Source organism: Oryctolagus cuniculus, chromosome 6, assembly GCF_051225735.1.
Source record: "Oryctolagus cuniculus isolate XC-2025 breed Fujian yellow rabbit chromosome 6, ASM5122573v1, whole genome shotgun sequence".
NCBI classification, from domain to species: Eukaryota; Metazoa; Chordata; class Mammalia; order Lagomorpha; family Leporidae; genus Oryctolagus; species Oryctolagus cuniculus.
Window position 1 is genome coordinate 24,780,561 of NC_142872.1, and position 21,095 is coordinate 24,801,655.

Genomic DNA, 21,095 nt, shown 5'->3' on the forward strand with positions numbered 1-21,095 from the left:
TGAGTACGTTTTCCTGGCACACAGGTCATATGGCAAAGCTGAGCAAGATCTGGGAGGCCCCTAGTCCAGCCCTTTGCCTTGGGGATGAAAGAACTGAAGCTGAAAGAGGAAGGCCCCGCTGAAGGGCCCTCAGTAAGTACCTAAGTAAGGGCTGAGACCTGAACCCAATCCTCAGAACGGGCTGCCACAAGTCAGCTCTTCCGGTGTCAGCAAAGCCACCCCTCCAGAGGGTAGCCCCCCAACTGTACTGCCCCTGAGTCCCGAGTAACAGGCCATAGGTTACGGAGTTTCAAGGACAGGGTGGCTTGATGTTGAGGGCCTTGAAAAACTATCTTGGATTAGAAACTGGAAGGAAATAACTTGGACTCTTTTAAAAAATCAATGTTCTAAGACCAAAAAATGAAAAGTGGTGGGGGTGTTAGATTTAAGAAGGCAAAACAGACATAACAAAATACAATGTGTCCCTCCTTAGTAGATGCTGATTTAAAAAAAAAAAAAGAAAGAAAGCTCTAACAGTCATGCTGGGAGTACCCAGAGAGATTCGAATGTGAGCCTGGTCTCAGACACCAGGCAAGATCAGCTTGTTGGGTGGGGTAATACCGGCACCACCATTCCATGGGGCACATGCTTGCTCCCAAGAGACGTGTGCTCGTGGATTTACAGGCGAGGTGTCTGTCAGCTGAGTAAAGCTGACGTGATGAAACGGTGACGGCTGTGAAGTCTCAGTGTATGCTACAGAGGTGTTCCTCTTGCCAGGAAATGCTGCTATTTGTGTCATGGTGGATGCGCTCAGTGAAATAAGCCCGGCACACAACGACAAGCATTACACGAGTACCCTTAAAAAGCCAAACTCACAAAGAAGAGAGCAGATCACGGTTACCAGGGGCTAGCAGAAAGGTCAAGGGATCCAAGGAAGAGTCACTTCCAGTTGCCCAGAATGAGGATTACAATGTATTAATTATTAATGAAAGGGCCGGCGCCGTGGCTCAATAGGCTAATCCTCCACCTTGCGGCGCCGGCACACCGGGTTCTAGTCCCGGTTGGGGCGCCGGATTCTGTCCCGGTTGCCCCTCTTCCAGGCCAGCTCTCTGCTATGGCCAGGGAGTGCAGTGGAGGATGGCCCAGGTGCTTGGGCCCTGCACCCCATGGGAGACCAGGAAAAGCACCTGGATCCTGGCTCCTGCCAGGATCAGCGCGGTGCGCCGGCTGCAGCGGCGGCCATTGGAGGGTGAACCAGCGGCAAAAAGGAAGACCTTTCTCTCTCTGTCTCTCTCTCTCACTGTCCACTCTGCCTGTCAAAAAAAAAAAAAAAAAAAAAAAAAAAAAAAAATTATTAATGATGTACGCCTGCATTGCAACACTGCTGATTTATATATTCTCAACACTAAGCAGTATACGAACAGGTTATGTTAGTTAACCTGCTTTACTCATTCTACAAGGTGTACATACATAAAAACATTATACTGTACCCTCTAACTATACACAGGTATTTGTCAATTTCAAAAATAAGTTTTAAAAAGGAAGGATTTTTTCAACATTGTGTATATTTGAAAATCACAAAATAAAAAGTATGAGAAGAAAAAAACCTGACAGTCTGGCCCCCGCCCACGGCTGGTGCTAAGCTGCATCTATCTAGCTACCCTCTTCTAGGCAGGGCTCACGGAGCAGAGGACAGGCGGGGGGATTAGGAAACACCCTTGGCTACCGTGAGATCTGAGCCTCATCACTGTCTCATCTCCTTCATGCGCTGTGCAGATCTGCTGGAGCACGCGTGACTCACACTCCCCATGCCATGGCCACCCTCTGGGCCCAGCGCTCGTCTGCCTCCTCCAGGTGCAAAAGCATGTCTACACTCCAGTCGTGTTGTGAACACGGAATGTCTCAGAATCACTGAAATACCTAGAACAAAATTCCAGCTGCATGAACATCATGTGTTTGAAATGTGCAACATGCGTGTCCACATCTACAGGAGGTACTAACAACTGAACCCCATGCAAACACCCACTGCATGGGTGGAAAAAAGCTGCTGCTACACGGACACACACCGGCAGGGCACAGAAATCAGTCACCCTTGCTAAAGCAGGTTTCCCTCCACGGAGGACTTCATCTGCTTCATCACCACCACCTGGTGACACCCAAACCTGTGCTGGGTGAGTGGGACACACAGGCATCCTGAGGCCACCAGGGAGAGTGCCACAGGGCTGCACGTGCTGGAACTAGAAAGCTGCAGAGCCCCTCACCTGGGTTCTATGCAGGAGAGACCCACAAGTATGAGGTGGGGAGGCAGCCAAGTCAGCCAGTAGCTAAAGGGGTAACTGGTAGAAGGTAGGGCTACTCCACCCACAGCCTCAGTATAGTTCACTTTCCCACTGGCAGGAGGCGGCCCTCCTGGTACTGCCACTGAAGCTTCCCTGCAACCGATCACTGCAGGATGTCCCAAGGCAAGCAGGGATGGACCAGCTGGCTAAATGGAACACCTGCGTGTGATGTGTCTCAGCATGGACCATAGGTCCCATGTGTCTGAGCCCAGAGATGCCTACCTGGTAGCCTCACCCTCCCGCACTAGTGGAGTGGGCAACACAAGGGCAATGGTACTGCCCTGCCCATGGCCTGTGAGGAAGCCAAGGCAAGCACGGGAGCCCCACAAGAACAGAGATCCCAGGAATAAGGAGGCAGCAAGGAGTACTTGCCACAGTGGTCCCCGGGCTGGGCCCCATGCAGCAGGAAGGCCCAAAGGGGGCATCGGGAACCACACAGCTGCAGCCCATTTTCCCAGCTTCCTGGCCTCCCCAATCCCCTGCCCTTCCTGGCCCTCTCCCCTTTCTGAGGCCACAGGGAAGCACAGAGTCCACCTACACAGAGGAGGCTGGTGCAGTAACAACCTTCTGAACATACGGTGCTAGGACCACCTTACATGCTCCTCTAACGGGGGTGGGGGGCGAGGGGTAGGGGGGAAGAAACAAAGAGAATGAGAATCCACCACAGTGATGGCCTGTTTTGTTAAGTACTAAACCCACTCCCTTTGCCAAGAAAACCGTTTGCAAGTACAACTTCTCAGGAAAGGGGAGGTAGCCTGCTTCCTCTCCTGCTACAACGTTGGTGGAAGCCCCTGCCCCCTTCCCTGAGAAAGCTTAGTGGCAGTTGGTGGTTAGTAGGTGGGAAGGGAGGTAGTCGTCTTTTTCCTGCCCTAAGTTGTTCTGTGCAGGGAAATTCAAGATGGTGAGAAGATCTGCAAGGCAAACCCAGGAGGGCAGAGCTCCAGGAGAGCTGGGTGGCATCAGACAGGATGTAAAACAAAGAAAGCAAGCTGGAGTGGCCCAGAAGCAAGCACCCAGGTCTAAGGGGACGGAACACACCTCTGGAGCTGCAGGACACTCTCCCTGGTTCCCAGAGCCTTTTCCCCTGTTCTCTCACTCCATGGTTCGAAGTTCAGGGGCCTCCATTTCTCCATGTAGGAAGTGTTAAGGGCCATGTTCACATCTTTGCTGATTCAGCTTGGATTTAGGGAAGCCAGACCAGATCTACCTAGAAGTGAGCAGCCCACTAGATGTGCAGCAGAAGGGTTGAAAGCATCTCAGCTCCTTGTGCCCTTGTGCTGAGCTAGGCGTGTGTGTGTGTGTGTGTGTGTGTGTGTTTGTGTGTGAGACTCTGCTTGCTTCTTTATGAACGAGCCCCAAAGTCCAGGGAAATTTCCTTTCTGCAAAATTCCCAGCTCATCTTCCATTTACACAGGCCAAGATAACTACTCCCCGCCCTCCCCACCCCACCCCACCTCACCCCACCCGCTCCAAAGAGCATGCCTGCAGCCCTGGAGGGAGGAGGGACACAGGAGGGGCAGATTCCCACTCCAGCTGGTTGAGCAAGAGCTTTGTCTTCTGTTTACTCCTGCATTTTTCCAAATGGACAGTCACCATAGTAACACCACTGTCAAGGGGCACACAAGACAGAGCACCTCTAGGACACACCTTTTATGAGATGTATACTGCACTCCCCACCCCTCCCCTGTACTGCAGCGGGCAGAGGAATGGGGCATTTTTTTCAATGGCCAAGAAAGATGGAGGGCACGCCCTGATTGCTAACAAAAGCAGGAACCTGCAGCAGGAACACATCCCTTGCCAAGTGTCAGTAATACCCACCCTTTCGTCCTCAGTCCTGTTTTAGAAACAGCCATGGTAAAGGGCTACCCTGCTGCAGGCGAGAGGGTGGTGCGCACTGCCAGCGCCTCCGCAGGACGGAGCAGTCCGGGCTGCCTGTGAGGGCGTGCTCACGTTCAAGAGGCGGCGAGGGAGAAAGGGTGACTGACTGCTGAGGAACTGGGCAGGGCACATGCCACCAAAGGCGGTGACCTGATAAATTTTCTTTCCCAAATAGGATTCTCTGCTTTGCAAAAGATATGGAGGGCAAAGTCATAGAGGCCCAAGCCCAAAGCTTGCAGTGGTTCTGCCAGTGCCCCTCAGGGCAGGCTGGTGGGAGGGGACACACCCCACTAGCACTGGGGGCTGCCTCCTGGGCAGGACCAGAGCCATCTTTAGCCTCTGCCTCAACCTGAATGGAGCCCATGCCTTCCTGCCGGCGGGACTGGCAGGGTGAGGTGGGGTGCGTGGTGGGGGTAGAGGTTGTCTCCTGCAGTCCATTTCATATTTTGGTAGCTTGTGTGCATCTCTAAACTTTGTCTCTGGCTGGTCTCAGAGGAAAGGGACTCTGAGAAACAGAATGGAAACCACATCCACAGACACAAATCCCTTTCTCCATGGGTTGCAGAGCTCAGTCCATGGAGGAAATTTTCAGGAACCACAGCCCTGCAGGCTGTAACCAAAACAAATGGAATCCATAAGAAAGTCCAGGAGGAAACTGGGAAAAGAGCAATTAGAATGGAGAAGAAACAGAATCCCTTTCCAAGTTCTCTGCCCACCCAAGCCAATTCTTGTCAGCCAGGGACAGTCAAATTTTTGTTACCAGTGACCAAAAATGTTTAGGGTCAACTCTGCATAGGATAGTAAGTGTCATAAAGTTTCCAGTTAACAATCTTGCAAAGAGGACAACAGCTCACAATAGTGAGCAGCACTGGCCAGCTCATTAGCTATTCTTTGAAGACTGTTTTGTTTAAGACCTAATTTGCACAACACCCCAACCTCTCTCACTCCCACTCCTGAGCAGACCCAGTCCCTGGCAACTATTGAGCAGCTGGCTCATCATTACCGCGGCCAGGACCAGAGAAGCGACCCCATCTTCTCAGAGAAGCAAGCGCTGCAGAGGTACCCCTGGGCCAAATGTTCCCCAGCCTCATTGAACATGATTGTTTTAAGGCAACTTGACAAGATTCCCAGAGCCTCGAATAATGGCAGGATTTGGCAGCCTGTTCCACTACAGAACAGCTGTCTGAACGTGAATACCTTTGACAGGTCTACTTTCCAAGTTCACCCAGAGACCAAAGGCTTAGGGCCGTACCCCGCTCTCCCCAGTCATCTTGAACCAAACCATTTCTGTTGTATTGCAGCACTCTGTCTACCTTCCTTTAGGGAGATGAAGTCATGGTTTGCAGAATTAGACTCCTAACAGCTAACAGGTGATGTGCTGAGGCTGAGCCAAACTCTAAACACAAACCTGCAATAGGAGAGAGTCGGGGGCTCTCACAGAGCCGTTTGAAGCGTCTCATCTAACAAAAGAAATATTGAAAATAACAACCAGAAATCAAAGGCAGGCAAATGTTCACGTAATCCCAAGGAGAAAACAGATATTTGCTATAAAGCCAACAACATGACAAGGAATCTGTTTATTGTATTTCTTTCTATTCATCATCCTTCCATCAGCAGTTCATAGAGTTCAGAACTATTTGACACCATTCCGGAAGGCCTTAACCCAATCAGCCCCAATCATGGGGTAGGGGTGGGGGGTGACTGCTAAGAGCTTCCTGTGTTCTCACCACACCACAGCCTCCCCCAGTTCTCTTGGTGGCCCTGCGTGCTTACAGCCGCATCCCAGAATCTGCTGCCCTGCAGCCACCTTTTCAGGACGTGAGAGGTAGGGTCTCAGGCTGTCAAGCCATCAGCTCAGAGCTTTGGGCCACAGACAGGCTTCCCAGGTTGCCTGTCCCAGGGCCACTAGAGAAGCAGGCTTTGCACGGAGACAGTAAAACTGACAGTGGTAGTTGAAGGAAGTATGTTCTGTGCTGAATACAGAGCATTTTTAAGAACAATGTATCCTTGTTCCTCCTTAGCACAAAGTCATCCACTACTGTGAGGCCCACATTATAGACATGTGAGAAGGACCCAGAGCCAGGGGTCCCAAAGGGTAGCATCTGCTTCCGTCTCCCACCTTCCCACAAAGTTCCCCAAGGAGACAGACATGCAGATTAATTAGGGAATTTCTGAAGTTAGTTCCATTGGCTGCTGTTTTCCATATTTCAAAGTGAAAAGTGATTTTTACATTATACACAGTAACAAAGGAAGTGATGGGATGGTTCTTGGCAAATATCATCTTAGTCTAACCACGTCCCCCACCCCCAACTCAGCCCATTGCCTGAACAGGAGAGTACTTCAAAATGGTCACAGAAAATGGAATTTCTGTTTTTTGTTTGTTTGTTTGTTTTTTAACAGGTAGAGTTAGACAGTGAGAGAGAGACAAAAAGGTCTTCCTTCCGTTGGTTCACCCTCCAAATGGCCACTATGGCTGGAACTATGCCGATCCATAGCCAGGAGCCAGGTGCTTCCTCCTGGTCTCCCATGCTGGTGCAGGGCCCAAGCACTTGGGCCATCCTCCACTGTCCTCCCGGGGCCACAGCAGAGAGCTGGACTGGAAGAGGAGCAACCGGGACAGAATCTGGCACCCCAGCAGGGACTAGAACCCGGGGTGCCGCAAGTGGAGGATTAGTCAAGTGAGCCATGGCACAGGCCAGAAAATGGAATTTCAAAATAAGTTTATTTTGGTGCAAATATCTTTGAGATTTATGCATATGAGGGTCATTCAACAAGTTCATGGAAATGATTATTATGAAAAAACTATGTAGGGATTTCAAATTTCAAGAATTTACTTTGTGGCGGATTAATGCCCTGGCCTGAAGCACCGGCATCCTATATGGGCGCCAGTTTGCCGGCTGCTCCTCTTCCCTTCCAGCTCTCTGCTATGGCCTGGGAAAGCAGTGGAGGATGGCCCAAGTCCTTGGGCCCCTGCACCCGCGTGGGAGACCCGGAAGAAGCTCCTGGCTTCACATCGGCACAGCTCTGGCCGTTGCGGCCAACTGGGGAGTGAACCGTCGGATGGAAGACCAATTTCTCTCTCTCTGCCTCTCCTCTCTCTGTGTAACTCTGACTTTCAAATAAATAAATAAATCTTTCGGAAAAAAAAGTTCTTAGTCAACTCTTGCACGTAATTTATTAAAAAAAAAAAAAAGAACTTATTTTGAACCTCCATTTTCCATGAAGTACCTTTGTACCTTCCTTGCCAGGAAAGTCTCCACCTCCTCTCTCTTTCCATGAGCAGCTCCAGGGCTAGGGCCGGGTCTGCTGTCACACAGTCCAGGTCTGAAGCTCAGAGCCTTCACCGAGCTCTGGGACGGAGGCCAACATGCATCTAGGCCTCAGCTCCCCATTCTATAAACAGGGGTGACCTCTGAAGTTATCTCTTAGGCTTGTGGAATTAGGACTTAGGAAGTAACATGCTTGGTACACTTGATGAGTGCAAGCTAGTATTACTGAGGTTATGACTACACTCTTTTTAAAAAGCATAGCACGTTTGATTACTAAGAGAAGAAAACTATACATTTTTTCCTCAGGTTTCCTCCATCTGCACAACTCAATGAATGGAAGTGTGCAAGAGCCAAGAGGAAGAGAAAAGCAACAAGAAACCTAGTTTCCTCCCCCAAAGGTTTACTCTTTGCTGTTACACTTAACAGTTTACATATGTTTGAAAAATGCACTTGAACTCGATTAACCTCGGTGCTGCCAGATCTGCACTGATGGAACACAGCACCCAGGGCGGCCCCACAGGCAGTCCCTGCCTTGAGACGGGGTCTGGGATTTGTGTCTGACCCCTGCAGGGTGTGCCATGGCAGGGGCAAGGCAGAGCTAGCTGCTGAGGCAGAGTCAAGGTTCCAGGAAGAAGAGGGCTGAACGAAGTGCCCCAGAAGTCCCAGGAAACCAGTCCTAACCCAAGGCCTAGCTGGCAGCTGGGCAGAGCCCCCTGGCCCACCAATCACTTGCTTTCAAGGACTCTGACTTAATTTACAAGGAACCAGTTAATGTATGTGTTTGCTTTAAAATGGAAAACCACAGCCATTTGTTCTTAATTCATCACAGGAAGGAGTGAACAATCAAGAGATGTCTGCTGAAATGAAAGGATTTGAGGAGTACAATATAAAGAGGAAATGCACGTTAAGAGCCCAGTCATGGTACCGGGTCCCAGATGAATTCTGAAAGGGGGGAAACAAGGAACAGCGCAGCGTGTTTTGAGGGCAGCCGCTGTGAGGGAGGCGCCACGGCAGAGCCTGCCACGCAGGCCTACACAGGTCTGCTTCGAGGGTGGGACCGCCTTGGAGCTGGGGCTAGCTCAGAGGAGACATTGGGATCCACCCTCTTCTAGGCTTCATTAATTTATCTTCCGTGCATTTTCTTTTCAAAGTAAAAAGTAAACTTAAAGTGCAGGGTAGATAAGAAATTGAGGCTGCTCTGCCACAGGCCGCCCGTGCTGGCCTCTGCTGCTTCACATCACAAGCATGCCTCAGCCATTCTGCTCCAGCCTTAACTTGCCTTTTGATATAGGAAACCCTGTGCTTCACAGATCATTGTTTTCCAAGCACTCTGGGTTTGTCATAGAAGGGGAGACCTCAAGACCGGCTATGGGGGAGGGGTCATCTTTCCCAGCCCTGCCCCTGTCCTGCCTGCCCATGTGCAGCCTCATGCCACACAAGGGCCACTTGTATAAAGATCTGCCTAAGTCTTATCCCCCAGGAGTCCTCCTCCCCTTTGCCAGAGGATACCGATGGAACACTGGCCCAAAAGCTGTTTGCCCTCCGGCCTCACTCAGCACCACTGTACTCCGCTGAGGCTCGTTGTGGCCCCCCCGTGGACCCCTCCTGTCACCTCTGTGACTTGCCATAACCTCGCCTGCCCTACTGCTGCTGCAGCCAGCATTCCCAACACCAGCCCCTTCCTCACAGCCCAACATCTCAGCACTGTCATTCCAAAGGCCACCCCCGTCCTGTGCTCACACCTACCTCCCACACGTGTGCTGACTTTCTCATCCCTGTCCAGGACTGCCCGTCCTCTAAAGCTCATCCTGTAATATCCCTGTCCCCCTTGCCCACACCAGGCCGCAGCAATCTCTGGTCTTTGCAGGTCCATACCTCCTTGCACTATGACAATCACTTGTGCCTGCCTCAGAGCTTGTCCCCTCAGGCTGTGTCTCGAGGGCAGGAGCCAGCCTTGGAGCACTGGGCATATATACCAGTCCTCCTCGGGTGGCCACTGGCTCAAGAGAAAGCAAGTATGAAATGCCCTGAGTGCGGCCTGGGCTTCCATTCCCCTCAGTGCTCAGGTCTGGCCCAGGAGGATGCCTGTGGTCCAAGTCTCTTCTGGGGCTGGGCTGCTATACTGAGTGCCTTTGGACAGACAACTCTGAGCGTCAACTGCCCCCTTCAGAAACACAGGTGGTTTCACAATTCAATTAGTTATGGGTAGTTTTGCTACCAATATTAAGAAAAACAAAATATTCTAGTTCAGAAAGCCTAACAAATGTGAAACCTTTAACCAGTGCCTGGCCAACTCCGGCTGTTGCAGCCTCTGGGGAGTGAACCATCGGATGGAAGACCTCTCTTTCTCTCTGCCTCAGTATGTGGCAGGTGTTCAAACTTCAACTGCTCCACCTTCACCCGGAATTCCCAGCACTTCCCCAGACGCCATCTCTGAATCTGGGAGACAGACTGCTGGTGCCCAGGGCAGGGTAGGAGGACAAGAGCAACAGTGCTACTTCAGTTAAGCACCAAAAATTTCCAAATGAACAGTACACACTGACTTTCAGCAGAGAAGCTAGACTTAAATGTTAAGCAAGGACAACTTGGCTGCCAATGAACACAAGCAGCATCAATCAGGCTAAGGATGGCAAGGAAGGCCCACAGATCAGCCACTCCCTGAGCACCGCCCACCCCCAGCTCCCACAGCTGTGCAGGAGAAGAGCCTTCCATACAGACACAGAGGAGTGAAAGGACCCACTAGGGCCACTACGGGCCTCCAGAGAAAGCAGCTCTGGGGCCCAAGGAACCATACTTCTGCCCACTAACTGGAAGACACGTTTGCCTAAAAGGACAGATGTGGAAGGAACATGTGGGAGGCAGGGTCAGAGTGGTGGGCTGCACTTCACAGCCTGGCAATTTCAAGGAGGGCTTATGCTATCTTCTTGGTACACAGGACTCGAAAGGTGTGGTGGGAAGAGACAAAGAGGGCCTGTGACAAACCTTTGGGTTTGTCTTCCTGCTAGAACACAGTTGTAGCTCTGAGAAGCGGCTTTCTCCTTTCATGATATTTAAGTCTTTGTTAGCTGGACATGAAGGCCTCAGGCAGGGGAGGAAAATAAGGGCTGTAAATATGTTCTCCTGGCTGCTGGTACTTTAAAGGGGAGACACCGAGAGAGTATACTTTCAGGATTCTTACCTCCTCCCTCCTTTTCTCAGTAGGTAAACAGCTCTTTCAGTAGCCACTCTTGGCTGTCATCCACAGAAGGACCCATGGACCCTCTGGAACCCCCTTGGGATGCTGCAATCTTCAGTGGGCAGCTCCTGGCTCCATGAGCTTTTCAAGGCAGAGACACCCTCAGTGGCTCTCCCAGTATGGAGAACAACCCTTTTAACACTTCGAACGCTCTCCTGTTTGTGTCTCTCTTCAGACAGGTGTGGCTCTCTACGCCCTTGTGTTATTCCTAATTAGACTTCATTGAAAACTCCAGGGGACTGGTTTAGCTCTCAGCCTCACCAGCTTCCTGGGAGCATCTGACATTGCCAACTGCACCCCCTCCTGAAACTCACTTCTTTACCTGGCCTTCGTTCCTTCAAGAAAAACAATTTACTGTGCAGCTGCAGAACATGGACCTTGTGCTGGGAGCTAAGCATACGACACAGTCCATCCCTGAGACCACTGACATGGCCTCTGAAAGTCTGGCACATCACCAACCCTCAATATACATCTGAGAAAATCAACAATTCTTTTCACCCAAGCACGCAGCTTAGCACCTTGCACCTGGTTAGGGCTGGGTAACTTGGTAATTGATGAATTACTAAACTAGTGACCCAGGCATTAGAGTAGGCAGGCAGTGACTACAGATGGAGACGCAAGGGTGTTCTCCAAGGCCCTGGCCTACTCTCACATGTTAGAATGGACACTCAGGACCTAAGCAGGCAAAGGCAGCTACAAGGCCTCGGTTCCAGAGATAAGAAGCCCACAGTGGGCCCAGGATGCAACCAGGCCTCACCCACACACCCAAGTGAAGACTTGAGGTTGACTGAGGGACTGAGGGTGTTGAGGGGAGGTTAGGGGCACAGCAAAGATTCTTAGATTCCCCTAACCAAGATCCTGGCTCAAACATAAATAAAGCACCCAACGCAAAACACCTGTGCCCAATACTCTCCTGATTCCTTATTTTTTGGCATTTCATTTTCTAGACTTATTTGATAATAAAAAGGGAAAAGAGTATCTTCAGGGGCCGGTGCTGTGATGTAGCGGGTAAAGCAGCCACCTGCAGTACCAGCATCCCTTATGGGCGCCAGTTCGAGTCCCGGCTGTTCCACTTCCGATCCAGCTCTCTGCTATGGCCTGAGAAAGCAGTACAAGATGGCCCAAATCCTTGGGCCCCTGCACCTGTGTGGGAGACCTGGAAGAAGCTCCAGGCTCCTGGCTTTGGATCGGCACAACTCCGGCTGTTGCAGCCTCTGGGGAGTGAACCATCAGATGGAAGACCTCTCTTTCTCTCTGCCTCTCCTTTTCTCTGTGTAACTCTGACTTTCAGGTAAATAAATAAATCTTTTTTTAAAAAAGAGTATCTTCAGAAAGACAAATAATATATATATATATAAGAAATTAGTAACAGTTTCCTGGGAAATGAATTGCAAAAGAGAGGGGAGGGAGACATATCTCCTTGTATACCCTTTGCTATAGTGAGAATTTTATCACAGATATGAGAAACAAAGTATTTAACAGGACACACCAATGAAACAGAAACAGCCCTTGCTACATCTAGAAATTTCATGTGTGATAAAGGTGGCATCTCAGGTCACCAGGGGAAAGATGGAAGAGTTAATTTTGCTGGGATAATGTGGGAACTATATGGAACAAAATCAAGTGGGTCCTTATTTCACCCCACAGAATAGGATAACCTTCAAACAGTTCAAAGCTACAATGTGAAAAACGGAACCATTATAACCCTGGGCAAAAGCATCACTTTATAAACCTGGAAAGAAGCAGACTTTCCCAACCATGACTCAGAATCTAGCAGAAATGTGCTCAAAAAGACTTCATACATTAAAATTATTCAGACAGAGAATATAAAATCACTATGTAAAAAATACTTAAAGATCTGAAAATGAGGGGAACATTAAAGATTATAAAGAATGACCAAGATAATTCACAAAGAACTAAACAGAGCTTTGAGAAATTAAAGTATAATTCAAGTAAAAAACTCAGTTATCAATTAAAAGATTAGATACAGCTGAAGAGAGAATGAGCCAACAAGAGCAGAGTTCTGGGACACATACCAAAATTAATTTATAGAAAGATATGAATGCAAAGTATGAATGAGATGAACACACCTGGAAGACAGAGTGAAACACTACCATATACTTAGTTTGTGTTCCACAGGCGAGAACAGAATGGAGACATCCAGAGGAATGACGGCTGAAAACTCTATGGAAGAGACAGATGTGTTATAAACAGAACCTGAAGCCATTTACCACTAATAGACCCTGACTAAATCAAATTCTATAGAATGTGCTTCAGTCAGACCAGAAAAAAAAATTTAATCTTTTGGAAGGTCTAGACCAAAGGAACGCACACTGTTTTGGTCACACCATTTTCCTGGCCTGATTCCAGAAACAAGTTCTGCAGGGTTTATCCATAGGCCCAAACAAGAACGAAACCCTTAGTATAGAGCTTGTCTACCCATCTGCAGCCCCCGAGGCAGAAATCAGAGTTGCATATTGCTCCTTGAAGGCATGCTATCAGTCATGAGGTTCCTTTGCCCACTGAGGCAACAAACCAAAAGAGGTTTTCAACACATGGTGTTGGAACTGGACATCCACATGAAAAACAAAGCACAGAGACCTTATACTCTTCACAAAAATTAACTCAAAGTGGATCTAAATGTAGAACACTAAACTATAAAAACCCTAGGAGATAACAGAAGAAAACCTAGGTGACCTTGGGTTTGGAAATGAGTTTCCAGATAAATGACCAAGGGCACAATCTATGAGAGAAATAACTAATAAGCTGGATTTCATTAAAGTTTTCTACTTTGTGAAAGACACTGTTAAGAGAATGAGAAGTCACAGAGTTGGAGAAAATATCTGCCAACAGAAGGAGCGAGGCCCTTCAATCAGATTCAAGCAATGCAGTAAAAGCCTCAGCCTCAGGCAGAGAGCAAGGGAAACAGAGCTGGCATTTCCCACGGCGAGCCCAGGTCATGACGACACTCCCTAAGACAACTTCATGGGCTCCTTAGAAGGAAGCAGGGTGGGTGAAGGGCTAGATAAAAGCTCAGCTTGTGCGATCAGCAGCTGAGTCCTGTGCCCTGGAGGAAGCACGTCCTCACACCACGCTGCAACTCCACACCCTGGTTGAGGGAGTGCAGGGGGAAGTCCAACCCTCAGGGGCTTCCCGGCTCCAGTCTCAAGGCCTGAGCCTGACCCACCTGGCCACAGGACACCGCATCATCAGGGAAATCCCAAAGGCAGTCATTCTTTCTGAAGTGCCCCTCAATGCACCATGACCTGTCAGCTCCCTTAGGAGACTGAAGATCAACAACGCAGCACAACGGCAGCATGTCCTTGATTACCGCACCACTTGCTTGTAAGCCTACTATGTAGCAATGATTTTCCGATCGGCATCAAGAGAGATCTATAGCACATGTTAATAAAACAGTAAGACTAGACTCTGTCACAGATGCACACACCAAAGGCATTCAGTGCCAGCTGAATGAGTAGCAGGATTACGAATGGAATTTAGCTCCTTAAACTTTGAAACCTGTGTTAGAAGGGAAACTGCACTGAAATACAGTCTGCACACGCTGGGTACCCAGCGCACTGCAGATGCAAACTCCGTGTTTCCAACTTTTTCCTGTTTACAAACCTCTGGCTCATTAAAATGCTTAGTTTTCCCTCCCCTGCAGATTTTTGTTTTTTAATGTAAAGAAAACAAAGCTTTCTGGTAAGAATACAGCATGATCCCCAGCGTAGGACAACTGCCCAAGAAAGTGCTAGGAAGAGGGTCTGGGGCCTAGTCTGAGTAGTGTCTACAGCAAGGACAGCCATGCAAGCAAGGGCTGAGGTGGGAGGTCGGCACCGTGGTGCAGCTGTTGCCTGGGACACCCACACTTCATAATGGAGGCCTGGCTCCAGTCCCAGTTACTGAGCTTTGACTCAGTTTCCTATTAAAGAGCATCCTTGCAGGCAGTGGACTGATGGCTCAGGTACTTGGGTCCCTGCCACCTAAGCAGGAAACCTGCATGGAGCTCCAGGCTCCTGCCTTAGGCCTGGCCGAGCCTTGCCTGCTTTGGTAACCTGGGGAGTGAACCAGCAGATGGAGGATTCCTCTCTGCCTTTCAAATAAAATGAATAAAAATCAAAAACAGAAAACAAATGAGCAAGGGATGCAGGAATTCAGAGGGCCTTGGAGCGAAGAGCTGAGCCGGACTGTCCTCCTCCTGCTGCTCTGTTCTTAGCTATGTGAGTCCAGCACACACTGGGTATCCCAGGTAAGAAAGTAGTCAAGGCCGGCGCCGCAGTTCAATAGGCTAATCCTCCGCCTTGCGGTGCCGGCACACCGGGTTCTAGTCCCGGTCAGGGTGCCGGATTCTGCCCCGGTTGCCCCTCTTCCAGGCCAGCTCTCTGCTGTGGCCTGGGAGTGCAGTGGAGGATGGCCCAAGTGCTTGGGCCTTGAACCCCATGGGAGACCAGGAGAAGTACCTGGTCTCCTGCCATCGGATCAGCGCGGTACGCCGGCCATAGCGTGCTGGCCACGGCGGCCATTGGAGGGTGAACCAACGGCAAAGGAAGACCTTTCTCTCTGTCTCTGTCTCTCTCTCTCTCACTGTCCACTCTGCCTGTCAAAAAACAACAACAACAACAAAGTGGTCAAGAGCCTTGAGACTAATGCTCAGGGCATGAGACAGAGCCACTGCAGGCTCTGCCTACCAGGCTTGCTAGATTCTTTCCTTCCCACATCAGAAGTGCCAGGTGGACTGATGCTGGCTGAAGTGACTATGCCACAGCTCAGGAAAGGGTTCTCTCACTTCCAGGCATGGGGGTGAGGATGGACCGTGGCCCGGCGGCTAACACCACAGGGGTGTACAGCATCTGACCAAGTAAGAGGCCACCAGTCACACGAGCTGAAACATGGGATGATTATTTTGTGAGCCAAAACCAGATGGCAACGCATATTTTTCACAATTACCCCTTTGTCCATGGGTTTCATTACAGGATGCAGTCAGGTCCCAAGGCTGGGTCCCATCCAGTCTGTTAAGGGACCCTGCTTCCTTCTCAGGTCAGAAGCTGGCCCTGTCAACTTCACAAGTACCCAAGTACCTGCTGGCAGCTTCAAACTGGAGTTATCTGCTGTCTGAGGATGCTGGTGTCTGTGAGAGGAATGTAGAAGTTCTGGACAGCAGAGGGGATGTGGAGAGGCAGGGCTTGGGAAAATAGAAGAGGAGGAGTCGGAGATTAAGAATACGCAAATCCGAGTTCCAAGTATCTTCAACACTTTGTAGATTAGATCTAACGAAGACAGGAAAAAATAATCCAGCCACAGTCTCATCATCCAAATCAGTGGTCACCTTGGGGTGGGAGGGAAAAAGTGTCCATGCATATTACAAGACCACCCGTCTTGGGGGCTGGAAGCCAGTGTTTTCCATCATCCTCAATGTCACTGGGAGGTAAGCTGATGCGATAAGGAGTGTGATCAGGCTAGGAACAGTTTCTGAAGTTTATTCACTTAACCCCATCTCATAGCACTGCTTCTCGTGGGTTTCACACACAGCAATGTCTCCTGCACCACCTCATTCAAAGGACTGATGCAGGTGTCCCTTCAAAGGTTTCTGTGACAAAAGCTTGGGAGCCACTATAGAGCACATCTCCTTCCCTCTGGGATTCTCAATGGCACCAGGGTGTTGAAGGCTCTGGTAAGTCCAACAGCAAAGAAAGCTGACTCAGCTGTTTGCCATTTATGTAAAACAAGTTCCTTTCTGAGGAATTCATGCAAGTTACTCAGGCATCGATCCCCACAGAGGGCGTGGGAGTGCAGTCACCCTGATTTCACCACTGTGCAACAGTCATCACCCACGTAGGTGGTGCCCAGTGCAGCTTGAGTGACGCTGACACAGAGGGGCCTGGGCCCCTAATTTAAGATGCTTGAACCCCAGGACATGTGCTCCATGCTCTTCCACACAGTTCTCATGCATCCTACATGTGAGCCTCAACAGTATCCCCAACAGCAACAAAAACTGGGGGGAGGGGGCAAAAGCCATGTCACATGTTTCCTAGGTCACGTGACACCCAAGCACTACCAGCACTCAGGAGAGAGGGTCCAAGGACGCTTGCTGAAATGAACTAGAATCATCTTCCCTTAAAAAAGCATTAAGAAAAAAAAAGCTCCACAGTGTTATGAGGGCAGAGACAGCGGCTGGACAGAGGCTATCCCTGACTGCCTCCACTTCCCCTTGAGGACACTCATTTTTATCTGCCAGTGTTGACTATGAATGGTGGCCAGATGGTCTGGACGTAGTACCAATCCTCACAGTAACCCCAGCACAGGCCTGCTCTACCCCCAGGCTGATGGTCAAGAGCCAGAGCTAAGCGGAAGCAGAAGGACAAAGTAAGGCCCAGCCTGGGGCACTGAGGCAACAAGCTGACAGCGCCACCCTCCGCAGAAAAGCTCTGGGCTCCAGGGCTGCAGGCACAGGACCTGGGGAAGGCATTGTCTGGCCACCAGACCCTCAGTTGTTCCAGAGCCTGCCTTTTCCATTTAGGTTCAGCAGATGACTGGGCCCTGCACCCACGAGAAGATACCAAGGCCAGCCTCAAGTTTCAGATCCACCCTCCCACGTGCCCTCCAGCTGTGAAGCCCTAATTAGGAGACCCTGTGTGGCCCCTGAGCCCTAAGAACCTGCTCTTCACAGGGGACCATGTGGCTGGATGTGGACAGACCCTGGCTTGCAGGGCAGCTTCTGGTTCTCAGACTTTTGGACTGGTTTGGCCACAGCTCTGCCCTCACAAAGTGCTAGGACTGGGCACACTCAGCTCCAGGCTAACCTGGATGATCCTGTGTCAGGAGCTCAGGACAGGAAGGGACTTGGACACCAGACAGGAGTCTAGCAAAAGGGCATGTGGGAGTGCCAGGGTGATGACGGCTTTCGGAAGGGGTCACCAGGGGTCTCTTTAAACAACCCAGAGGGAGTAACCCCGAAGCTGCCAAGAGGTTCTCGGGTGCCAGGGGAGGCCAACTGGGTTTGGAGCCGCTCAAAGAGCAGCATGCAGCAGTGGGCAGGACAGCTCCTGTCATCATCACTACGGAAAGTAGACAGCCCAGGCCCATAGCAGCCAGAACAGGATTCCTGAGGACTCCCCTCCTCTCCTGTACTTTAACCCTCACGTTAATTGTTAACATTTGGGCATGCACAATGTACAATCATCAATAAGTACTTCACAGGCATGCTTTCACTTCATCCTCATAAAAACCCTATGAGAAAGCTACTATGATCCACACTTTATAGATGATAAAACCACAGCACAGACATGTGAGTGACCTGCCCAAGGTCACAAGTACACAACACAGCTCTGACACTAGGGCCCCACCCTTAACTAGTCAGCTCCTGAACACGGTCAAACCCCAAGGAGGCCCCAGGGCTGGCCACCAAGGAGACATCAGCTCCCCGCTTTAGAAGCGCTTGGCCCTTGGTGGACCCTGCAGTTCAGTGGAGGTGTTAGCCACCCAAGCATCCAGAACTCGCCTTGTCTCTCCTCTGGGCCCTTCTGAAGTCCAAAGGCCTGGCCCACCTATTTAAAATGAGCATCCACAAGGCAAAATTCCATCACCAAGTCCATAACTGTTTATGCCACCTGAGAGAGCCTGGACCAGTCCCTGCACAGGGACAAGCAGGGCAGCTCTGGCAGCTGGGGAACAGAGAGCCCCAGGAAGAGCTTCCTGACTTCCACTTACAGGGGACTCCCCGCTTGCAACAAAGGCAGACCTGCATCATCACGGCCTTTTTCTCGCCTGCAGCTGTCTCTGGACAGAAGCTCCCTGGGGAGGGGTCTGGCACCTGTCTGGGCAGGGCACGGCATGGGCCTCAGTGAGGAGCTGCTGAGTGGGGGAACTTGCCTCAGTGGTCTGCATCGTGTCAGAGTGTGATGCTTGCGCCACATCCTGACTGAACCCCAGGCTGCTGGTTCGCCAGACTGTCCCTGTTTCTGTAGTCCACCTACACTCTGGGAAGGGACTGGCACTCGGCAGGCACAGCAAGGGCAGGTGGACAGATGGCACAGCCTCTCCCCCAGCTCTCACAGAGCTGCCTGGCACCGTCTGGCTCCCCAGGTCTCAGGGAGGAGCTGGCTCCCCAGGCCTCCCCCATAGAGGAGTCTTCCCGGGTCACCAGCACCCTCTTTTCACCAGCTTACACCTCTCAAAGCACGCTACATCCTGTAAGCATGCGGGCTGCCTCAGACTAGACTGCTCCACAGAGCACAGCAGAGTTCTTTCTGCCCTGGCCGCTCCTACACTCACTGCAGAGTCTAGCACAGCGCCTGGCAGGCAGAAGGCGCTCAGTGGGATCCATCAGACGGTCTTCAGTGAAACAAACGCACAGGCAGAGCGGAGAGAGGGCTTGCTCACCTCTCCTTCTCACTCAGGGCCAAAACCAAAGTTCGGAATGGGCAGTTGTCCACAGCACCCACTCACGTCTCAGCCTGACACCTCCCAAGAGCACTCATGTGGCCGTGCAGCACCAGTTTGAGGGGCAGGGCACAGCAAAGTTCTCACTGGACATGGCCCCAGAGCTCAGCTCCTCCCCCACCAGGAAACAGGACACAAGTGACCATCACAGTGACTGAGCACAGGACATTCTGTGTGGTCTCTGGTGTCAGGCTCCATGTTAGGGGCAGGCATCAAGCAACTATCAACTCAACAACTCAGCTGCACACACACAGAAGAAATGGCTGAGATTCAGCCAACTCCAGCCCTGAGGAAAGGACTTCATAACATTTAAAATATGTATGCTAATATACCTCTTCTGTAATACACAGGAGTTGATATGCTCGATGCCACAGTGAGAATCTGCACTGAGCTACTTCTCGGCTGCAGTGACCGGCTGCCCCGGCTACTACACACATGCACGGCAGCTGGGATAAGGATGAGGAGCATGGCTGCAGGAGTCACAGTCTGCAGCTCCCGTCAGAACAGACCCTCTGGCCTTGAGCACTGGGTTCAGTCTGAGAACAAGCCGGGCACAGCCAAGAAAAATGAACAGATTTTCTACATGGCACAGGCAGTTGTTGTCTGAGACATGATGGTGCTGTGATTACTCCCTCACACCCCAGAAATACGAGGGAGCCAGAAAGAAGAAATGAAACTGAGGTTGCATTTAACCTAGTGACAGGTGCCTCAGGGCACGCAGGAGCCAGGAAACATGGCTGCCCAGGTTTGCACAGCACGTCAGTCTCCTCACTATGCTCAAACACATCCCCTTTGACGCTCACAGAAGCCCAGAGCTGACCAAGTGGGACAGTTGTCTCCCTTTAGCTGGAAGGAAATGGGGAACAGAGGCCCCCCTAGGCCACACAGCATAAAACTAGTGGGCAAGAACCAGAATGTCTTCTGCTTCCCATCGGTGACCCCTCCCCGGGTCCCTGGCTGCCTGCCAACGCTACACATAACTTTCCTCGGTGAGGCGCCTGCATATGGTGAGAAGCAACAAGACGAGCTCCTACTACCAGCCGTGCCACCCAAGACAATGTGTGCCAGGCAGGAAGCCGAAACTTCTCCAAAGTGTGCAAACAACAGATACTCCTCAGGCCTAGAGGATCTCAACAGAACACAAAAACTTCATCTCCCTCATGCCTGTAAGGATCTTCGATCAGGAAAGAAAATCTATGTTTGTTATGGGGGAACCTTGGCCTTGCCTTATTGAGAGGCCTAGGAACCAGGAAATGATCCAGTTCTTTGGCTGCCTGGCTGCATCACCTTGGAAGGGTCACCCTATCTGATTGAGTCTCTCTTCTGCTGGCTGAAGGAGGCAAGGGTGCTCCCTCCTAGCACCCACCCACCTAACTGATCACATACCAAGTGGTCAGTGGTGAGCCTTACAGCAGGCGCCTAGGGGCTTGGTCCTTCCTCAACACCTAACAGCTTACATGCAACCCTGGGTAGTCCTCTGTGCTCTGAGGCCGGTTATCTCCTTCCCACAGTTTCTATGGAGCCAGAGCTAAATTTCTACCTATGAGAAGGATCAAGGACCTCTTGGAAAGAAGGCTGATTCCAAGACTGGGGAAAGGAAAGCCCAGGACTGAAACATTTCATCATGTCAAGCAAGGAAATGATCAGAAACTGATGGAAACATGGAAAAAAAGACTCAAGACTCAGCTTGAAGGTCAAATGTGAGGTAATATGAGCATTAAAATGAGCATTGACAAGAACAGAATACAACCCACCAAATAAAAAAAAATCACGAGCCAACATTGATAGTATCAGAAAGGGGGGGGGGTAATGGAAGCACTCCTACTTATGTAAGAATATCAACTAAGAAATACAAAAATAGGAAAAAATCACTATGTTATCATCATGATGGCATAAGAGGTTCTGGTAAGATGACAAAGAACACTACAGCTACTACTGGGCCCAAGAACTGGGATG

The 21,095-nt window shown here is 50.5% G+C and overlaps 1 protein-coding gene across 17 annotated transcripts in view; it reads right to left on the reverse strand.

Annotated features, from left to right (window-relative positions):
* The window catches only part of MACROH2A1 (macroH2A.1 histone), a 63,644-nt gene that overhangs the window by 30,358 nt on the left and 12,191 nt on the right, over nucleotides 1-21,095 (reverse strand). The gene's annotated exons all lie outside the window — the stretch shown is intronic.